This window comes from Mirounga angustirostris, unplaced genomic scaffold (genome assembly GCF_029215605.1).
Source record: "Mirounga angustirostris isolate CCGP_5_RB_7025 unplaced genomic scaffold, mMirAng1.0.hap1 SCAF_12, whole genome shotgun sequence".
Taxonomy (NCBI): Eukaryota; Metazoa; Chordata; class Mammalia; order Carnivora; family Phocidae; genus Mirounga; species Mirounga angustirostris.
The window spans coordinates 11,506,763-11,529,976 of NW_026991720.1; the positions used below are offsets into that span (position 1 = coordinate 11,506,763).

Sequence of the window (23,214 nt, forward strand, 5' to 3'; positions counted from 1 at the left end):
CTGTTCCTGTGTTGTCACTCTGGCCATCCAGGCACGTGGAGGCCTGTCTGGGGAGCTGCTGCCCTATTCCAGGAGAAAGCTGATGGAGTCTGGACAAGGTGATGGAGTCTGCACCAGAAGACTGACCCAGGGGATTAGGGACATGGAGTCAAGAGATATGCAGGAAGTGAAAACTGCAGAACCTTGACTGGATATGGAGGCGTGAAAGAAAGGGGAGTTAAGGAGCATTTCTAATCTGGGCCACTGGGTGCATGGTGGTGCCATTTGCTGAAAAAGAGAACATGGGAGCAGGAGCAAGTTGGGAGGGTGGTGATGGAAGCTTCTGTGTTGAAACTGTGGAGCTGAAATGCTGTCAGGACCAACTGGTGAAGATGCTGATTGAGGCAGATCCAGTAATCCAGAACACAGGCTCCAGAGGAGGGTAGACTTGGGTTCACAGATGGCCACTGAGACCATGGAGCTGGTGATGTCACTCACCAAAATGTTAATAATCGCTCTCTATGTGATGAGATTATGGGTGATTTTTATTTTCTTGATTGTATATCTTCCAGATTTCTCCTAATCATTCTCAATGGATATTACTTTTATACAGAAACAATCATTACTTAAAAAAAAAAACCTCTTTGGGGGCCTGCTCAGTGAATCATGGGGACTTCTTACCCTCCATCACCTAGATAAAGGCCTGAGCCCACTTGGCTAAAAACTGTCTCCTCACCAATAGCTCGGGAGTAAAGAGGAACTAGAGTGAGCTCTGCATGGGCGGGTCCAGCATACGCCTGTGTACAAGAGTAGAAATGCACCAAGGAACTTTAATCCACCAGTAGCTTGGAGGAAATATTGCTGTCAAAGAAACAGGGAGGAGACATTGAAAGGAAGAATTACTACTTTAACACTAATTACTAAAGAATTACTAATCCACATTGTCATGTAAAACCAACAGAGAAGATAAAGTCCCTTGATGTGACTGTTTCTAAACAATGTTACATTCGTATATCTTGGCATATTAAAGGGGATAAACTGGCACAAAACCTTAAGTACAGATGTTAGTTACACTGGGAAAATCCCAGAAGTTATTCATTCATCCATATGTGCAATAAATAGCTGTTTATTGAGTGATGGTTCCATGCCAAGAACTTGACAGTTAAGGATTCAACTGTGATCAAAATGCCAAGTATTTCTAGCACCTCAACCCAAATTATTGAAGGAATGAAGATGAAGCCCATGTGTAATTTGAAATCTACTAGGGGACTCAGGCAAATAAATAGGCATTGCATCATTAGGTGACAGGTACCACGATGGGAAAAATACAAGACCCTGTGGAAAGCAGTTAGCCTAGAGTTGGGGTAGTAGGGGCATCAGTAAAAGTTTATGATGAAGTGATGTGTTAGGACATAAGTGCAAGCAGGGATAGCCGAGCCAAACAAAGACAGCTGGGAAAGGAGCATCCAGGCAGAGGAAAAGCATGTGCAAATGCACCAAGCCAAAAGAGACCATTATACATTCCAGGAGCTTGTTAATGGGACTGACTCGAATTGGTGGGGATGGGGGGTGGGTGGGCTGTGTATTTCAAGTATTAAGAGATTATGCTAGAGGTAGAAATAAGCACCAGAGCACACAAGGCTTGCAAGTCAAATTAAAGAGTTTGGGCTTCGTTCTAAGAAAAAAGAGGAGAAAAAGGAAAAAAGAGAAGGCAGGGTGGGCAAGGAGGAGGAAAAGAAGGAAAAGCCATTAAAGATGTTCAAGCAGGGGAGTGATATGTTCCAATCTGAACACTGACTAGTGTGTTAAGAAGGAACTGGGGAAGGACATGACAAAAAGTATATTTGCTAGGAAGCTTGGGTAGGAGATAATGTTGGGTTGGAGATAATGTTGGCCCATTTCAGGCAAGTGGTACTGGAAATGGAGGGAAGTGAACAGGGTGGAGAACTATTTAGAAGGTAGATCTAACAGAACTTACTACAAATTGCTGAGGGATAAAAGAGAAAGAGGAGTCAGAGATGATGAGGAAAAGATGACAGACCAGGGGCCCCGAGATGGAGCGCACAGGAAGCGTAACCAGGTTGAGGGCAGGAGAAGGTGGAGGTGGTGAGTTCAGTATGGATAATGTTGACACGGGGTGTGGAGCTGTATGGTTGGGAAGTGGGTATAAGTGAGGAGAATCTGGGCTAGAGAAACATATTTGGAATTCACCAGCTTATCAGTGGCAACTGGCATGGCTGTGAAGAACAGAACAAGAGACAGAGGAGGAACAGAGCAGTTCCAACATAGGACCGCAAGGAACAGCCGCACTGAAGGACAGACTGACTGTCTAAGCATAACGCAAAACACATAATTTGTTAATTAGATATAAAACAGCTTGATTCGTGGGACACTACCTTAAACAAAATGAAATGAGAAGAGACAAACTTCCATATCTAATGTATGGAAAAGGCCCATTTCATTAATGCATAAGGAATTTTTGCCAATCAGTAAGAAAAAGATGAATAATCACAAAGAAGAAATGGGCAAAGGGTATGGATAGACTGGTCACAGAAAAGGAGATGCAAATGGCTTTTACTCATAGGAAAAGAGTTTCAACCTCACTCATGAGAGAAGTGCAAAAAAAAATCTCAAAATGCTATTTTGAGCATTTATTTTGATGATGTTCAAAAGGGCAAACACACTATTTAGGGGTGAAACAGGGACCCCCTTGTTGCTGGAAATACACATTTGTTCAATTCTATGGAGGGGAACTGGGCACATCAATTAAATATCAATTAGAATTAAAGGCACATATCATTTGTTCCTATCACTGTACTTCCCGGGTATGTCCTTACCAATGTAGTTGTTTTGTGGGCAAATACGCATGTTCAAAAATATTCATGTCAAAATTGCTTGGATCAGCAAAAAAATTAGATATTATTTAAATAATAGTATGTGCCTGGTTAAGCACATTATGGTTTATCCCTCTAATGGAATCCTATGCAGCTGCCGAAAAGAAAAAGCAGTTTTATGGAACCATCTCTTATATGTGCTGTTAAGTGAAAAAGCAAGGTGTGTAATGGTATACAGTGCAGTTATCCTGGATTCTAGCCTTTTCACTTGTGATTTCCACTCCAGTGCTCTTCCCACCATCTTCACAGGCTGGCTCCTTGTCATTCAGATGCTGTCTGGACTCAAATATTAATTCCTTGTAGAGGGCTTCACTGATCACGCCATATAATATTGCCTCTCTGCCTTCTATCACATTATCATGCTTTAATTTCTAATCATCTCTCAGTATTTGAAATGGTGTTTCTTTCTTTTTAATGTTTTATCTGTCCTTCCCAGCAGAACATAAACTCTATGAAAATGGTCTACTCACCACAGTATTTCCTGTTCCTAAACAGTGTCTGGCATGTTTAGCTGCCAGTACATTGTTGAATGAAAGAGTGAAGAAGTCAGTGTTATGGTATGATAGCATTTATATATAAAAACACACAGAATGTGTGTCTGTACATATCATGTGTGTCTGTATATGTCCTGTATGTTTTACACACACATACACCTTTGTAACCAAATTGAAAGTCTGGGGAACCAGAGCACAGGGTGGGACTGAACTTTACTCTTCATTGAATACCCTTCTTGCATACATATATGTCACTTATTCAATAAATGCTTTCAAAATAAAAATAAAGGCGAGGCAGAGAAGGCGGAAGGCACAGAGAAGTTTTTTTAAAAGAGCAATCAGGAGAGTAGAAGAAAATCGAAGATAGCGTGGCGTCATGGAAGCCAAGGAAAGAGCATTTCAAGGATGGAGCAGTTACCAATGCCAAATGATACTACTATTTCTAGAATAACATGGTACTGGCGCCAGAGATGACTTTAGGGATGTCTCATCCAGCCCAAAGAGCATCAAATTCACCTGCACAAACCTCAGCAAAGGCCTTAGCAGGTGCAAAGTCCTGGCAGACAAACAACAAACCCCACATTGAGAAATGCCGTCTACCCAGAAATGGCGCAATGCCTCCCAGGCCCCAGCCAACACTGAAAAACTATGAAGAACCAACTCAAATCATGTTTAATCACCTGCTGGAGTGGAAAGGAACGTTGGATTTCATTTCAAATGCTGAAATCTTTAGCACTGCTTCAAGATTTGTGCCTGGGATTTGTTTTAATCAGATGCGATAAGGTAACAGACACAGAGACAATTGCCCTTGACGGAAGTTTATTAGTTACAATTCCCAAGTGAAGGGGTGCGTCACACCATGAAGGACCACATGGGGAAGCACTGGGTCAGTCAGAAGACAGAAAGAGAGAGGGGAAAGCATGGCCCTGAGCCTTTCTTGTGATTTCTGTGGGAAGGAGTGGGCAAGGCAAGGTAGGAAAGCTTGAGTAAGTTTAGGATTGGATAGTCTGAATAATTTCAGGGGGCTCTGGGATATCAGAGTGGTCTCCAGCTGTCTGGTTTAGCTGACCTGGCCCTGGGGTTACAGGGCAGGCAACTTGCTGGTTTGATACATGAAGAGTCAGATGAAGGGGGTGGTTGGGGATAAGGGCTTAGGGTTGGTCAGTTTGCACATGAAAGGCACAGTCACAGGAAGTTGGTTTGCTATCTCTAGGAACTAGCTAGCTCTGGGAGGGGCCTCCTATCCTCAACCAGCAAGGCCCCCAAGACATCAAAACATCATCAAGTATAGAAAATAAAAAACATGATTGATACAAACACAGACTCTAAGACATCATGGGTAACTTCTCAAATACAGATCTGTGAGCACTTAGAACTGCTGAAGATCTCACAGCTCTTCAAACTGTGCCACTGGAATTTTAACAGATCCAGACTTAGCCAGAAATTATCCTCTGTCCACAATACATTGATTTCAGTGGGTCCCTCACTTGGCTGCATGCTGAAATCATCTGAAGACCTTCAAAAATACTGATGTCTAGACCCAAATACTAGGGATTCTGACTTAATTGGTCTTGGTGAAGGTCGGCATTGGAATTTTTAAAAAGCTGCCCCTTAGGTAATTGTAAGGTGCAATAAAGATTGAGAACCTCTGCCCCTCAGTATCAGTGACTCCAGCCCTTCAGAGAGGTTGCCCCCCCTCCAACTTAAATGTAATCCTTCCACCTGAGTTCCAGGTCCCATTTCAACCACTCATACATTTCTTACTGCTACTCTCTGCCATGGCTTGAACTTGAGCATACAAACATCTTTAAGATAGGAAAGCTCCCATTTCTCTGATCACACAGGGTCTTGTCCTTGAGGTGGCCAGGTCCAAGTGGGGGAAGGTGGCTAAATTACTAAGAATCACAGTTCCCCATCAATGAATACTTCCCCAAGTTAGGCAGGTAGCAGGACAAACTTCTGTTAGAAGGGGCAGAGGGGAGAGAACTAGAATGTGGTCATCCAGACCAGATAAAGGAAGGTGACGTTAACATGGAAGATGCTGATTCACCTTAAATAAAATTCCTCTGCGTATGAGACCATTTCCCACATCTAGTCTAAGACCCACTTACAGAAGTAATATGTAGCCCTGTGGGGGCCACAAGTCTTCAAGAAATTTGAGATGTAGATAATAGTTTAGCCTTTCTATTAATGACTTAAATCTTTACCGAGAGCTTCTGACATTCCAATCCCACATGGTAGAGAACTAAGATGTCTATGATCCTCCCGACAATGGGTATAAATGTACCTTCTTCATATCATAAGGAGAGGAGAAGTCCTCGTAACCATATAATCTTCCTTAATCATCAGGTGTTCACATCCCCTATAGGGTCTATTTCCTCCTCTGTCTGTTCCTGGTATGTTGGTCTTAGGGCCTTATCACAGAGGTCCACGTTGTCTCTAAACTTCAGCTACTCCCTAAAGGAGTCACTATCCTTGTGGGAAACATCAACAGAATGAATTTACTCCATTCTGTCATCACAGTTAAACACACATCCATAAAGAGGGAAGTAAAGTCCTTCAACAGAACATTCCTGGAACATGGCAGCTGTAGAGGCAAGGTGGGCCTTCTTGGAGAAAAGTGGCAAAACTGTGACCATCACTAGAGCATTGAGCCAGGCTACCTAGGTCTGAATTCTGGGTGCTTGAATTCCTAACTGTGACCTTGAACAAGTTACTCTAACCTCTCTAGACCTGTGACTCTTCACTGGATACTCTGGAATTGATATTAGTACCTGTCTCACATCACCTGATGTAATAACTAAAGTTAATATAGGAAATGTGCTAGAACAGTGTCTGGCATTAAAAGCATCACTAATGGAGGATATTTTCTGGTGGGCAGGATTGGGCACTGAGGTCCCAAAGCTGTTCTAGGCAAAGAACATCTGTAGCCTTACACCTCAAGCCCTACACAGGCATACCTTAAAGAAGTGGCATACCTTGGAAGAAAGAGGGTATATATATGTAGTAGAGCATGGAAAAGGGGGTGTTGGTTGGGGTTACAGGAAAAGGAGAAAGCAGGTTGCAGTCTACCCTTTTCACCTCTACTTGGGTATATCTTTGGTGGGTCTATCTTGGGTAGGTCTGTCTCCAAGCTCTTGCAGCTTTGCTCTTGTTTTTTTGTCATTGTTTTTCCTGAATGAATTGAGGGTCCCAGGCAGTTGCAGTTTTTGTTTTGCTGGACTGCTTTCTTCCTCTCTTTCCTTATGTAATAAGGGAGTTCTGAGGTGAGAAGCCTAGTAAAGTGAAATGCCTGAAAAGACTGAGAACTGGCTTAGGGACTGAAGTTGAGATCAACAGGGTAGATCAATCAGCATTTTGGTTGTACTAAAAAAAATAAATAACAATCCACTCTAGTAATTGAAGCAATTTATGAAGAAAAAAAATCATTTGTAAGGGGTATTAAAAGACCTGTAGAGTCTCTAGGAGTGCTGTAAATTTGGGTATGTAGTCAGTGAAGACAGGAACCTAGCCACACCACACAGCAGGACTGCTCTGGTGAAGACCCCATGCCTCTGTTGTTAGGACAGACCATGTATCATGCTGGGCACTGGATACCGGAACCTTCTGCCCTGAGAACCTGGATCCTTCCATCATCTCCTTCTCTACATGAGATGCCTGCTTCTTCACACTGCTCTTTCCAGAAACAAACTCATGCATGGGCATCTGGCTGAGGAAGCCTAGGCTATGGGGAAAGAGGCAGCTATAATGGGGAAAGGGATTTCAAGGAGAAAATCAAAGACATTTAGGGTGATTTTTAGGAAGGCTTGCTGTGTGACGTGTGAGGTAGCCCTCCCTCCCTCAATCTATCACACTCCACAGTGAAATCAATGACCTGTCAGTGCACTGGGATTTATGGTTCATGTGGAGGATGCAATCCTTAGAGAAGCAAGTCTAAGGAGGTTCAGTTATGGTGTGGTTATGTTTGCAAAATATGGGCTTATTTCAGCTTTGTCCAATGTCACTTCTATATCTGAAAATCATTTATCATTGATAAAATGTTTTGCTGCATGAGTAGTTGAAATTAAAAGCTTCAGCAGAAGAAATTCACTCTATTTTAAAAATCTATTTTACCTATGATATTCCTGGTAATTTACATCTTCAGGTGGTATATCATGCTATAAATTGTATTTTCCTAAAAGAACAATATTATCAGAAGGTAATACACTAACCAAAAATTGTCACTAAATCAGTCCTCTACATGGCCAAAAATGGATCATAAAATAAAAATACTATAAACTTTCTAAACAATTTGATGTGGTGAAATAAATACTCTAAAGTCTTATTAAATGGGTATAAACAGTCCCTATTTTGGATACAAGGCTCCCAACCATAAAAGGCACATATAGATAATTTTAAAAAAATAACCTATATGATATACTTGATTTTTAAAAATAATATGCTATCTTTAATAATCTTTAATAAATAGTTTTGTTGTTTTTCTTGGAAAGAACTTTAGAGTAAATATTTGGACAGTCTAGGTTATCCTAAAATTGCTTTTCAAGGGTGTTTGAAATAGATATCTTCTTTTTCTTTAAATGAGTATCTTTTTCATAAGCAGAAGCCTTCAAAATCATTCCACTGATCTTATTGCTACCTCAAACTGATAGTGTAGGATTTTAAACATGTTTGATGGTGTGGTGTTAAAAATGATTATAGCACTGCTCCCACTAGATTCTTAAAAGAGCCAACCTACATTCATTAATAGATGGAGGGATAAAGAAGATACGAGATAGATATAATGGAATGTCACTCAGCCATAAAAAAGAATGAAAAAAAATGAGATCTTGACATTTGAGACAACATGGGTGGACTTAGAGAGTATTATGCTAAGTGAAATAAGTCAGAGAAAGACAAATACCATATGATTTCACCTATATGTGGGATCTAAACAAAACAAAACAAAACAAAACAAATGAACAAACAAACAAAAAAGCAGAAACAGACCCATAAATACAGAAAACAGACTGATGTTTGCCAGAGAGGAGGGGGATGAGTAGATGGGCAAAAATGGGTGGCAAGTGGGAGGTACCGGCTTTCAGTTATGGAATGAGTAAGTCATGGGGATGAGAGGTACGGCATAGGGAACAGTCAATGCTATTGTAATAGCATTGTATGGTGACAGACGGTGGCTACTTGTAGTGAGCAAAGTATAATGTACAGAGCAGAGCTGTGGAATCACAATGTTGAACACCTGAAACTATATAACATGGTGAGTCAACTATACTTCAATTTAAAAAGAATAGACTTTGCCTAGATGGTTGGATTTGGCCACTAATTAATGTTTTACAACAAACAAATAAAGAGCGAATCTAAATATAAGCTGGAGTCAGAACCCTTGGAGTCAGAGTTAGTAAATACTTGACCTTGGCAAAATTTATGTAGCCCAACTCAGCCTCGATTTCTCCTTCCTCAAATGAGATAGCGCTGATGAAATTCCTGGAAAGTAATTAAACACAACTCAAACAGAAGGTTTTTTCCTTTTTTAGGATAAGGAGAAATGGAACCCCCATCTGCAAAATCAGAGAGGGAAAGTCAGGTGACTTTCTTATGGCAGCTGAGGGAATTCCTTTGGATTTTTTTTTTCCACTGGACTTGGAGATACATGGAGAGAGGGAAGAAGTCTGTAAGGCAGTTTCCAGGACAGACCCTTCCATCTCCACCCTTTATGACACCAGTGGTAAGTTCACTGCTAATAGGAGCACGGATGAGATGAGAAGGAGTTCTTGTCTCTGTGGATAGCTTCTGGACCCATATTAGCTCTTGGATAATCATTCCCAGCCCCTATACTCACTTTCCTTTCTGACTTCCCTGCTGGCTTCAGTGTCCCCATACCCACCTCACCTGGCTGGAAGAAGGCTTCCTGAGCTAGAATCTAGCCTCTACTTGTGGTTTAGCCCAGGCTGCCCTCCACAGCTCCATGGGCCAAGAGCTCTGAAGCCTTCTGCACTTAATGCAAAGCTTGAGGGGCAATAAAACCATGGAAGCCATGGCAGCTTCTAAAAAGATACTTCCAAAATGTCTCTCACAAAATCCCAAAAGCAGCATAAAACACTTTGGTTTTGATGCAGAGAACTGTTGGAACAGCTTGTATTTTGCAAAAGGGAAAATCAGAAAAAAATGAGTTTACAAGGCTCAACAGGATAGAAGTAAATGTGTGAAGGAAAAAATTTAGTTTCTATTTGTAGCACTAGTTTGACTAGCACCTTTCTTCTAAAGTGTTGGCAGTAATTTTTCACAGAGATAGAACAAACAACCCTAAAATTTGTATGGAACCACAAAAGACCCCAAATAGCCAAAGCAAACCTGAAAAAAAAAAAAAAGAAAAGCTAGAGGCATCACAATTCTGGACTTCATGCTGTATTACAAAGCTGTAGTCACCAAGACAGTATGGTACTGGCACAAAAACAGATGCATGGATCAATGGAACAGAATAGAAAACCCAGAAATGGACCCTCAACTCTATGGTCAACTAATCTCTGACAAAGTAGGAAAAACTACAGAATGGAAAAAAGTTCAACAAATGGTGTTGGGAACACTGAACAACAACATGTAGGAGAATGAAACTGGACCACTTTCTTATACCATACACAAAAATAAATTCAAAATGGATGAAAGACCTAAATGTGAGACAGGAAACCATCAAAATCCTAGAGGAGAACACAGGCAGCAACTTCTTTGACCTCAGCCATAGCAACTTCTTCCTAGACACGTTTCCAGAGCAAGAGAAACAAAAGCAAAAACAAACTATTGGGACTTCATTGAGATAAAAAGCTTCCAGGGGCACCTGGTGGCTCAGTCAGTTAAGCGTTTGCCTTCGGCTCAGGTCATGATCTCAGGGTCCTGCGAGGGAGCCCCACATTGGGATCCCTGCTCAACAAGGAGTCCACTTCTACCTCTCCCTTTGTCCCTCCCCCACTCTGGTGCTCTCTCTCTCTCCCTCAAATAAATAAATAAATAAAACCTTTTTTTTTTTTTTTAAGATTTTATTTATTTATTTAACAGAGAGAGACACAGCGAGAGAGGGAACACAAGCAGGGGGAGTGGGAGAGGGAGAAACAGGCTTCCCACTGAGCAGGGAGCCCAATGCGGGGCTCGATCCCAGGACCCTGGGATCATGACCTGAGCCAAAGGCAGACGCTTAACCATCTGAGCCACCCAGGTGTCCCAATAAATAAAATCTTTTTAAAAAAAGATAAAAAGTTTCTGGGCAGTGAAGGAAACAATCAATAAAACTAAAAGCCCACAGAATGGAACAAATGTCTTATCAGATAAAGGGCTAGTATCCAAAATCTATAAATAACTTCTTAAACTCAACAACCAAGAAACAAAAATAATCCAGTTAAGAAATGGGCAGAAGACATGAATAGACACTTTTCCAAAGAAGACATCCAGATGGCTAACAGACACATGAAAAGATGCTCAACATCAGTCAGCATCAGGGAAATACAAATCAAAACTACAATGACATACCACCTCACACCTGTCAGAATGGCTAAAATTAACAACACAGGAAACAACAGATGTTGGTGAGGATGCGGAGAAAGGGGAACCTTCTTACACTGTTGGTGGGAATGCAAGCCTGGTGCAGCCACTCTGAAAAACAGTATGGAGGCTCCTCAAAAAGTTAAAAAAATAGAACACCCGGCAACCCAGCAATTGCATTATGAGGTATTTACCCAAAAGGTACAAAAATACACATTCAATGGGGTACATGCACCCCGATGTTTATAGCAGCATTATCAACAATAGCCAAACAATGGAAAGAGCCCACGTGTCCACTGACTGATGAATGGCTAAAGAAGATGTGGTATATATATATGTGTATATACGTACATATATACAATGGAATATTACTCATCCATCAAAATAATGAAATCTTGCCATTTGCAATGACGTGGATGGAGCTAGAGTGCATTTTGCTAACCGAAATAAGTCAGTCAGAGAAAGACAAACACCACATGATTTCACTCATATGTGGAATTTTGGAAACAAAACAGATGAATTTGTGATAAGGGGAAAAAAAGAGAGAGGGAAGCAAACCATAAAAGACTCTTAACTATAGAGAACAAACTGAGGGTTGATGGAGTGAGATGGGTGGGGAATGGGCTAAATGGGTGATGGGTATTAAGGAGGGCACTTGTTAGGATGAGCACTGGGTATTATATGTAAGTGATAAATCACTAAATTCTACTCCTGAAACCAATATTACACTGTATGCTAACTAATTAGAATTTAAATTAAAATTTGGAAGAAAAATAAAAATTAAAAAATAAAGTGTTGGCAGTATTTCAAACACAAAAATACTTCACATTTGTTGAGGGTTCACCATAGACTAGACACTGTGCTCAGTGCTTTTCATGGACCATCTCATTTAATCCTCATGAGAGCCCCACAATCATGCAATGGCTGCCAGGTCCCAGCCAATAGTGAAAAAATGTGGAGAACCAACTCAAATCATGTTTAATCACCTGCTGGAGTGAAAGTAACATTGGCTTTCATTTTATCATTCTTTTCATTTGACATTTGAAGAAACTGAGGCAACAGAGACTTTAACTTGCCCAATGTCATAAATGCACTGGAGGGGAGCCAAGATTCAGATGCACGCATTCAGAGTTCAGAACCCACACCCTCAGCCACCAGGTGTTGGTGCCTCGGCCGGGCCATGGTCTGCTAAGTAGGTAAAACAACCTTGGCTACACAGAGTCCATCCGAGCCTGAAACGGGTTTGAAAGTCTTGGGAAAAGGTCATGGCCAAGATGGAATTCCAGGCTTCAAACCATAAGATCTCAAGTTGATCGTGTTCTGGAAACTAAGAACTGGTTTACTGAACATGTTGAATTCTCCGGGTACTAGCCAAAACTAACTTTATTCCTTCTGACCCCCATACTCTCAAACCTGCACCGTGGGGATAGTTCTTCCCCCATTCCTGGACTAAATCCATAACATGGAGCATAGATGCCCTGACTCCTCTTGGAAAATAAAAAGGTTTCCAGTCGCTTCCAGTCCCCAAAATATCATTTCAGTATTAAAAGTAGACAGTCCAATATAAAATAAAACTCTGACCCTCATTCCAAGTTGATACTTCTCCTCACCCTTAACTCCAGAAGCCTATATTAGGAGGGTTTGCTTCTTCCCTCTTCTCTAGGCTTCTTCCTCACCTCCATCCCCTCCCTGGCCTCCACTAAACTGCTCCTGACTTTTCCTGGGTTGGAGCAGGGAAAAGATACAGGTAAGGGGTGGAAATGTCTTTCTTGACCAGCAATGGTGCCCTTTGAAAGCAGATTCCCAAAGTTGGCTGTATTCAAAAGCACCTTCACAGTTTCCTTAGAGATTCTCCAACTGGGCTCATTGTAGTTCCCTTTATGTCCACAAAGCTTCTGATCTCCCCAACAACCAACTCCCCCTTCCCTTCACCCCCTCCCTCTGGTGACCACATACAGTTTCTTCCTCAACCCCTGGGTATCTGAGAGTCCACCCCTCTGTTAGGGTCACATTTCCCCTCCAAGTCTTAGTCTCTTGGGAACGAGTCAAAGTGACACCTGGCTAACTCACTTCCATGGAGCCCACCTCTAGTCTACAAGAAACCTTCGAGCATCTCTGCTGTACCTCCAGGTGAAATGCCATTTACTGCTCTGCAGCCCTCTTCCTTCTCTGCTTTGCCTTCTCCAGCTTCCCTAGCCACAGCTCCTCTTACCGGTCCTTAGCTTCCCAAACTCAAGGGGTACAAATTAACTGGTATAAGACAATGAATGGCCTCAGGTGGAGGGGAAACCCTCCCATCCTTTATGCATGGAGGTGAGGGATGACAAACACTAATGAATACCAGCTCTCTCCAAGAAATTCTTTTCTCCAATCTCTCTCCCTCCTCTTCAATTTCAACCCTTTCATACTGGGCTGGGGGGATGGGACAAGAGCCACCAATTGATTTTAGAAACCGTCTTTGAAAGCTCTGCAAAAGCAAGCAAGCACTTCACTTTGGAAAGTGTGGACATAAAGCATTGATCTGGTTGTTCTCACACAGAGGCAAAACAGAGATGGAATCTATTTTACTGTCCTTTTATACAAGTTGCAAAGCCTTTGGAGAAATAGGAGAGAGCCCTTGGGGTGAGGATCCCCTGGTCTTCATAAGTAGCTAAGATGGTGTAAAATACCCCTGGGACACAGAGAGTCAATAAGTCCTTGAGCTGTTGTGACTTATGTCCGGAAACAACCCAGCTCAGGGGCAAGGGAGGCAAGAAGCTGAGCATAGACAGGCCTGCACTTAAACATATTGTTTAAAACAAAACAAATTTATTATTGTCTTACAGTTCTGGATGTCAGAGTCCAAAACCAATTTTACTGGACTCAGGCCAAGGTGCTGGCAGGGCTTCTTCCTTCTGGAGACTTCAGAAGAGAAACCTTTCCTTGCCTTTTTTAATTTTTAGAGGCCACCTGCCTTCCTTGACTTGTGACTCCTTCCTTACATCACTGCAAACTCTTGTTTCTATCAACACATCTTTTTCTGACTCTGATCTTCCTGCCTCCCTCTTATAAGATACTAGTGACAATGTTGGGCACATCTGGGACCATCCAAGATAGCCTCCCCATCTCAGAATTCTTAACTTAATCACATCCAGAAAGTCCCTTCTGCCATAGAAGGTAAAATTCACAGGCTCCAGAGATCAGGATGTAGACATGGGGGGGGGGGGGGGGACATTATTTAGCCCACCACAGGATCCAAAATGTTAAGGCAAAATTGAAGCAAATTCGTAGGTCTAGAAGTTAGCCAGAAGACTCCAGAGAAAAACACAAGTCAGCTTCCTTGTATAAAGGCCAGGAAGCAACCATATCTAAGAGTAGCAGGAAACACCCAGTCAGAAACATTTTCCCTGCTCCTTTTGAGTATTAAGAGATATTGTTTTGCTTAATTGGGGCATGGAAAAGATCCTGAAGCAGAAAGATACTGCCTCCCCTTCTGCTTATCTCTATGTAGAGAATTTCAGAATGTCAGAGCATCAAGAGACCTCCACATTCTTCCATTTGCAACCATGTCATTTCAGAAAGGAAGGAATGGTGGAGGCAGTATGGTCTAGTAAGATTTGACATCAGACATATATTGATTTTCATCTGCACTGGTCTTTAAACAATTGTCCAGCTCTGGCCAGGTCTGTGCCTACCTGAATTTGACAGATTAATGTTTCCCTCTCTCATTCCCTAGGACATAGCACATACCCAGTCCCCGAGTTAGGGCCAACCCCATATCAAGCTGGGAGACCTGAGAAGGGCCTCTCAAGAAGAATCAAACAGGGTCTTTTAGTAAAATATCTCACATACCTTATGCTTAGTGATCATAATCTGATTCTCATGTTGCTGCTTAGTCCTGCAGTCAGAAAAGTTGTGGCTACATTCCTCTATCCCCTCTACCCATAAGGTCCACAGCCCCAGTCAGTTGTAAACATGGGAGAACAGAATGGAACAGAATGACTGGCAACCCAGGCCAAAGACCAAAAAGAAACTGAATGCTAGATCATAGCTGGGATGCATATGGAGCACAAAGACTAAAAGAGCCCATGGGGAGGGGAGGCAGGAGAATTTCCTCAATGGAAACTCAGGGAGTTGAAAATGAAGGTCCAACCTGTCCAGTGGGGGCAGGTGTGGTGAGCTGAACAGGGGAGAGAAGAGATACCTGATTTCCCCTGAAAGATGGGCACTATGTGAAAAATAGCAGGTATAACAAATAATACTTTGGGAATATTAGATTTTTTTTAAGAGGGGCAGAGGGAGAGGGAGTGAGAATCTTAAGCAGACTCCACACTCAGCATGGAGTCTGATGCAGTGCTCGATCTCACAACCCTGAGATCATGATCTGAGCCAAAATCAAGAGTCAGACACTTAACCAACTGAACCATCCAGGCACCCAGGAATATTAGATTAATATAGTTTTATCTTTATTAATTCCACATTTCTTATTGTCCTGAAGCATCCATAGACTTTGGATTTGAACACTGAGATTTTGATAAATTAGAAGCACAGGGAATTCAGGATAGGATCTAGGGGGAGTCCCTGCATTCCTTAGAGGAGAAAAACGTTTCCCTTCTGACACAGGTGTGGGGAGAAATAAAGGAAGAAAAAAGTAAGAGAAGCAGACAGTCAAATATATGTGTTCTGACCATACCTCTGAGGGACAAGTTCCCCGGGGATGGAGAAGTGATAGGTGAAGAGAGGGCCAAGAGTGGAAATGCTTTTCTGATCCTTACTGGAGACCTGGCAAGACACGATTGTTCAAGGTGGCTCAGAAATTCCAAGGAGGTCAAGGGATTTCAGAGCAGCAGTGGGAGAGCATGCCAGCTGGGTCAATCTGAGCCATGTTTCTGGCTCCTAGGACGTAGGATATATGTCCCAACTTTCTACCTGGCTCCAATGTGAGGTGCCGAACTAGACAACCTGCGAAGGGAGGATCAGCTTTTTGGAGAGGAGGGGCAAAAAAGTAAACTTCCTCAGCCAGGGCCCCAAAGGGAATCAGAGTCAGTTCTTGGAGGTGGTGTATATGTGTGTGTTTGGGGGGAATCACATCAGAAAACCCTGACGGAGGATCATTTTGACAAAAGGATTGCCACTGAGCCCTGACAATGCCACGGACTTCAACAGTGATGCTAAAGGCAAGATCTAGATTCTCAACAGAAAGGCCATGTACATATGCGCAGATGAGAGCGGCTGCCCAACTGCAGAGACCAGTACCAGTACGCGTTTGAGACAGGAGTGATTCTCTACCCCCACCCCAAGTCCCACCACATCCCATAGTATCAGGTTTTCTCTTCTACACAAAAGTCGCCTCAAGAAAAGGAGAGAAAGAAAGAAACCATTCTGATCAAAGGTCAAATTTTGAATTAATTAAATATTTACTTGGAAAAATTATTTTAAGCCAAGAGAGACTGTTTGCACTGTAGGAAACTAAGATTTTTTTTTTTTTTAAGATTTATTTATTTATTTGAGAGAGCGAGAATGAGAGAGAGCACATGAGAGGGGGGAGGGTCAGAGGGAGAAGCAGACTCCCCGCCGAACAGGGAGCCCGATGCGGGACTCGATCCAGGGACTCCAGGATCATGACCTGAGCCGAAGGCAGTCGCTTAACCAACTGAGCCACCCAGGTGCCCGAAACTAAGATATTTTTAATTGGCATGTTACATTGTTTGCTTTTTCCCCCTTTCCATACTACCCATCAGGATGTAGACTTAGAAAGATAAGATCATTATTGAAAACAAGGAAGGTATATTTTTACCAAACATCCAAGAAGAATGTATTTAAATTTGTTACCCCATCCATAGGCAAGTTGATCTTTTTTTTTTTTTTTTTTTGGCAAGTTGATCTTGAAGTAAAGGTTGTTCTAGACTCCCTGTGTGCTGTCAATCTATTAAGGAAAGCCTTCGTTTCCAGAAAGGCACTGTACTGTACCTGTCCAATGTCAATACATAATAAGGAAATTATATAAAGTTTCAAGGCAATGCTACTTACAAAGCATTCAGGACTCATTAAAGATTAGTTGCCAAATCTTTCTTTTGCATCACGCACCCCCTCCACCACTTAAGTGGTTCCCCCCAAGTCACCTGCTTAGGCACAGAGAGAAGACCAAAGCATAGAAATACCATTTAAATAATTTTCCTGGGGGGCCCCAGGGGGGTTCAGTCAGTTAAGCGACCCACTTGCGATTTCAGCTCAGGTCATGACCTCCTGGGTCCTGGGATCAGGCCCCACCTCAGGCTCCATGCTCAGCGGGGAGTCTGCTTGAGATTCTCTCCCTCATCCTCTGCCCCTCCCCCCACTCATGCACATGCATTCTTTCTCTCTCTCTCTCTCAAATAAATAAATAAATCTTAAAAAAATTTTTTTCCTAGTGTGTAGAGAGGTAGGAAGCAGAGCAGTATTCAGACCCTCTCATGACAGAGCTAATTAGTGATAAGCTGTATCCAAGGCTATTAAAGCTGCTGTCAGGTATGGCAGTCATCAGCCTTCCTGTCAAGGTGCCTCTTGACATTTCATTGGGGAAAGATGGGGAAAAGCTAATTCTGGTAAAAAACAAACAAACAAAACAAAACCCACCAAGTGGAAAGAAATGAATGGGAAATGTGCATAACTGAGAACCAGATATAGTAGTTCAATGGAAGTGAATAACGTATTCATAGCAACAGGAAAGTCTTGTGGCAAGGAGATATTGGGTGGAGAAGTAGGGGGTAGGGAAATGGGTGGTGGTAGTGCAATTCCAAAAAAGTAAAGAGAAAGATCCAGCAAGGAGCAGGGCTGGGGCTGCATAGACAATGCAGGAAGTGAATTATCTCCAAGGGTTAGGGGGTCCCAATAGTACATAAAATATTGATTGTCAATGAAACTCCTGGTGTGGGTCAGGCTCAAAGGAGACAATTACTCCTATCTCCTCAAGACCACAGTCTGGAACCCACAACAGTCTGATTCTAGTGTCTGACCTCCATAACTAGGATGAAAGCAGAATATTTTAAAGTCCACACTAGCAAAGAGACTTCCAGAACTGCAGGATCCTTAGAGGTCTAATCCAATTCCTGTTTCACAAATGATGAAACTGAGATCCAGGAGTTTAAATGACATGCCCAAAGTCACAGAGCCATTTATGCCAAAGCCAGAGCAAAAAACAATTGTTCTGTCCCTGGTCCAGAGTGTCTACCACCATAGGCTGTTTATAGATCTATCTCACATGGTCTAAATAACATAAAACCTGCCATCATATCTACTTTCCTGAGTCAGAATTATAATGATACCTTCCTTCTACCCTAATACTCACCCATGTTACTCAAAGGCCATTCAGTACCACTAGACTTGAGCCAATGAATTGATATCCCAGCATTCCTGTCTCAATAGGATACCTCTATATCAATTATTTTTAAAATGTCACTGAGATTCTTATTAGAAAAATAATATGCTTATTGTAGACATTTTTCAAAATATAGATGAACAAAAAGAAAATAAAAATACCTGCAAACCTATTACCAGAGATAACCTGTTGATATTTTTGATCATGCTTCCAGTTCTTCTTCTATGTTCCTATCTTTATATGCATCCAACTGTATGTATATTATTTTATGCAATATAGGATCATACTGAACCTACAATTTTCTAACCTACTTTTCTCATCCAGTTACATATCACCTGTGTTCAGAAAAGTAGGAAAGATACATTTTTGTTTTGCCAGCAAGCAGATATTTTCATTACAGGATCATTCACTATGTCATCTGGGGAAGATGGTCCCCAAAAGTTCTTTCCTTTCTACTTGGCTCACCTATATCAGACCATACTGAGTCTACCTTTGATTTGCATCACAAGACTCACCTGGCAGGTGTCACTTCCTCTTCTCCCTCATGGTATCCTCAGACTTCTACCTCTGCCATCCTCCTTAACTTCTGGTTACAGCTCTCAGACAGAAGGTCACATCAGTTTTTGCTTTCAGTGGACCTTAAGGTTAGGACAGCTTCAGGTCCTTGGTGTCCTGAGCTTTGCTGTGTGATGGAAGGAGCAGAGGTAAACCTGAGGGAAGAAGAAGAAATAAAACTACCATCCCCCTGTCCGTTGTCATTAGAGTGACAAATCTTCAAGATAATTAAGCCTTTATCTTGCTGATATTATCAATTATTAGAGAAAAATTCTAATGAGTAAGTTGCTAACAATATCTCTGTTTTGTATTCCTATCTTATCAAAGACCTATGTTCTATTGCATAGAAATCGATAGGTAAATATTGGGAATAAAACCCCATCCTGACCCACTGTTTTCTCTGCTCCTTCTAACTAATTCCAGTAAAGAGACTAAAACTTTGTGGAAGATGATCAAGAACCGGGAGATCAAGCTTAGTGAGAGCTAGGAAAACTTGTGGTGGTATGAAAATATGCAAAGGAAACACAACTCAACAGAAATGTGATATTGGAGATCACTGAGGAGTCTATGGAAATATTTTCATGACTGTGAACTTGGGACTTCTCAGTGGCTTCCAGGCCACAGACATGATGGTTTTACTGTGCAATCTTACTCACCACTCCCTGGTCACTAAAACTAGGTGTGCAGAAAGAGGGGAGAAGGTGCACTCATCTTCTTCCCTCAGAAAGGAGATCAGACTCTGAGATTTTAGCTCCTCTTCTCTTTCCCAGTTAATCTCAATCCCTTTCCATCAACTCAGAGTAAATATTCCTGTCTCCTGACTCCTGCCAAAAGTCCTCAGCAATGCCATAGCCTTGAAGGGCAGTGGATGATCCAAAAGTCAGAGAAGGAAGGGCTCATTAGTCTGGGAACTAGAAGGACAATTAAACGCGGAGATACAATGTTTTCAAAATGTTTATCCCATAGGGAACTAAAAAGAGTGGGGAGCTGTGATTGCAGAGAAGTAGCTGGGGGAAGGGGTGAATAAAGGTACACACCAAGAACAAGTAATTGCCCTCTGGGGATTCTAATGTTCTAAAAAGTTACCAGCTTAGACTGAGGAAGTAAAAACTCCAGCCCCCAGAAGAGGTTGGACTGCTCCTTCCAGGCTTTCTAAGAAGGCCTCCTTCCAGGCCTCCTCATCCAAAAGGAATTATGTGCATGAGATGAGCACTGAACCTCGGTGAGTCCCCCACAGGGAAGGAGGAGAGGAGGTGATGAGAGAGTAGAGCCCGAATTCCTGGGAGCAGCCAGGACTGCCCTGGGATCCTCCCCTGTGTTTTTCTCACTATTATAGTTGGAGGCTCTTTGATTCTTCCCATGACCCAGAAAATGCAACTCATTGTTTTTGAGCTCCTCAGTTGAGTCCCCGGTCTTGGTCAGTCACCCAACCAACAGTATAAACTGAAGTGCTCAGGGTATACAGACACACATTCAAAACGCTGAAGAGTGGAGGTCAAAAGGGCTAAGTCTCTTTTCTTAGCCTCAAGACATTTGCATTATGCTGGAGATAAGAAGGAAGGCAGAAGGGCTGAGCTTAATTATTATAAGAACCAAACTTAGACATAAGCCTGTCTCTTTTTGAAAAAGAGGAAGGTGAATATTCTCAGTCATTAAGAAGCATAATCCTTAAAGGAATGAAGGTAGGTTTGTTAGGGGTCCTCCCACTCCAGGAATTCCCCGGGTGCAGCTTTGGAAAGAAGCTTTGACCCAAGCAAGTGGTTCTCCCATTTCTATCTGTATGGCCGCTTCCCTATTTCCTGAACTGAACTTCTCCTGATCCCATTCAGTGGCACCTCCCCAAATAGTTACGTGTAATACAAATGCTTTGATCCCCAAACCCAGTAACCTATAATATTTTAGTGCCCACAGCCTCACTAGCTATGTATTCTTAGAGTAATCAAAGATTGAAGTTTTTCTTTTCCCCTCTTACATTGCTTTAAACTATAGCTTACATATATTCACTTTTTGCAGACCTTTAGAGCTGGAAGAAATCTTGGAGTCTACCTTCCTTGCTCATTCTGCAAATGAAGAAAATATGCCTCATAAAGGTAGTGGTCTACAATGATATCTAGATGGTTTGTTGATACAGGTTGAAACCCAGGTCTCCTTACTACCAATCTATGTTCGCCTTAAACGGCATCTACTTTTTTCAAAAAGCAAATGCACTGGTTGTTTCTTTGCTTCAACTTTATTTTTTCTACATATCTGCCTGGTTATTTACATATTCTGACTCTAGTCTCAGTTATCAGACTTGGGAGCTTCCTTTGGAAAACTCGGATAAGGTCATGATAACTCACCCTCTCTGTCCTTTGGCCAGGCTGAATTCTTGGAGAGGGAGACCAGGCTGCATTGATCTTGTTACCCAGCACTTACCACTGGGCCAGGCACTACTCAGTGCTCAGTAAATGTTCACTAAGTCAAGCAAAGTGGAACGAAATTCTCTAATCCCAAAAAGCTGAGAACAAGACCATCTATTAATAAAAATAGTTTATCACCATCTAAAAACAGCGTATTTCAAGATTGTATTGGGAAAAAGGGTATTGAGTTCATACTGCTCGTAGAGCATAGTACTACCCACTGGGTATGGACAAACTCTCTACCTTAATTCTTTAGTTATTAAAGCAGGGTCTCTATAGTTAAGTTATTTAGGCAATAGGATGTATTGCAAAGGGGATTTATATTTATTTATATTCTGTTAACTTTCTGGCCTCCATAGCACATATTCATACTGTTTCTTGTCTCCATATCCCTGGGCAGAGTTTACTTCCATGAAATTGACTTGTTGAGTGTAACAATAGTCATGTTTACTTAGTACTTTACAAAGCACATTCATGTTCATTTCTTCATCTAATCTTACTCAAAATATTGCAAGGTAGGCATTATTACCATTCCCACATTTCAAACAAAGAAACTGAGGCTCAGGGAGGTCAAATAACCAGCCCAGGGCACCTAGCAGGCTAATGGAAGAGGCAAATCCCATGGCTTGGATCCCATGACTTCTCATTCAAAGCTTTTCCCACTCACTACACAGCATTTCTCTACATGGCAAGATAGCTGTGCTGGGCCTCCAATCTAAGATTCTTTGGGTGCCTCCCTTCCTAGTCCACATCCTTCCACAACTCCTTCCCACTGCTCACTACCCGGCTCAGTGGGAGCTGAGAATGTGCTGTGCACTCTTAAACTTCGTTCCAGCTTGGTTCCTAGAGAGATGTGACACCTGGGCCTGCCAGCTTACTCCTGTTCCTTGGTTTCCTCGTCTATACAATGAAATGGATGGAATATGTGATCTCCATGGCTTCTTTCACTTCTCACATGCTTGCTTTTCTTATATAGTAACAGGGCTCTTCTGAAGGGAATCTGGATCCATAACAGTGACCCTGAAGGGTTGAATTCTGGATGCTTGGCAGCCTACAGGTCATAGTAGATCAGAGCGCAGTTACTTCCTCTGGCTGATACAAGGACCCGGCTTTGGGGGCAGCCAAAGGCTCCCTGGGGCAGTGTTCAAAACCCAGCCACTAGCCACCATCCTCTAAGCCCCAGAACAGGGTCTCCAAACCTGAGAATCTAATGCCAGTTTCTATTTTTCGTTTCTGCAGTGACGCCCTCCGGCCACTGCAGGACGAGGGCTAAAGGGGAGGCGAGAGGTGCCTGCTCCCCCCAGGTTCTCTGCTCTCTCGAAGGCCACTGTGGCCAGCCAGAAGAAAGCTCAAGCGGATTATGCTTTTCAGTTCTATTATATTGGATTCTGTGGTTCCACTCTGGTTTTCTTAACGCTGATGTATTCCTTTTGTCCTTTGTTTGGCTGGCTCATTTGATTGTCACAGATTTTATTTTAAAGTTTCTTATTTGATTCTGTTGCACTGCTGATTTTCTAAACACAAATTCCTAACATTGAGAGGCATTATATGCTAGAAGTCGGTTGAAAGCATAGTACCTTATATACTCAAATATTTTTAATAAATGAGTTCATTGTTAACTGTTTTAAGAGCAGGAAATATGCCTCAAGATTACATTTCTATTAAGAAAAACTGGTAGCATTTGATTCTGTTTTTATACTGGGCTGGTCAACACACTGGAAGGGAGATAATCCAACACAATCCTAGCTGAGAAAGGAGAATTCATTCCCTCTGAAAGATTCAGTGGATTTCAGTCAGTTCATATTAAGTAGTAGTGTGATCATTGGTTTCCAAAAGCCCTCATGGCATTATTTTATTAATCATTTATTTAAACATCTAAATAAATGTCTGCAACTTACTATGTAAATTGCACATTATTGAGAAGTAAGACATAACCAGTGGTAATTTAATTACAGCCACAAATTGAATTAAACAACTAGTAACCTCGTTCTTCTCCTTCAAAGCACTTAGCACAATTATACTTAATTAATTTT

At 42.0% G+C, this 23,214-nt stretch overlaps 1 long non-coding RNA gene across 3 annotated transcripts in view; it reads right to left on the reverse strand.

The window, feature by feature from the left end:
• Positions 1–23,214, reverse strand: part of LOC135362231 (uncharacterized) — a 248,167-nt gene that overhangs the window by 142,706 nt on the left and 82,247 nt on the right. The gene's annotated exons all lie outside the window — the stretch shown is intronic.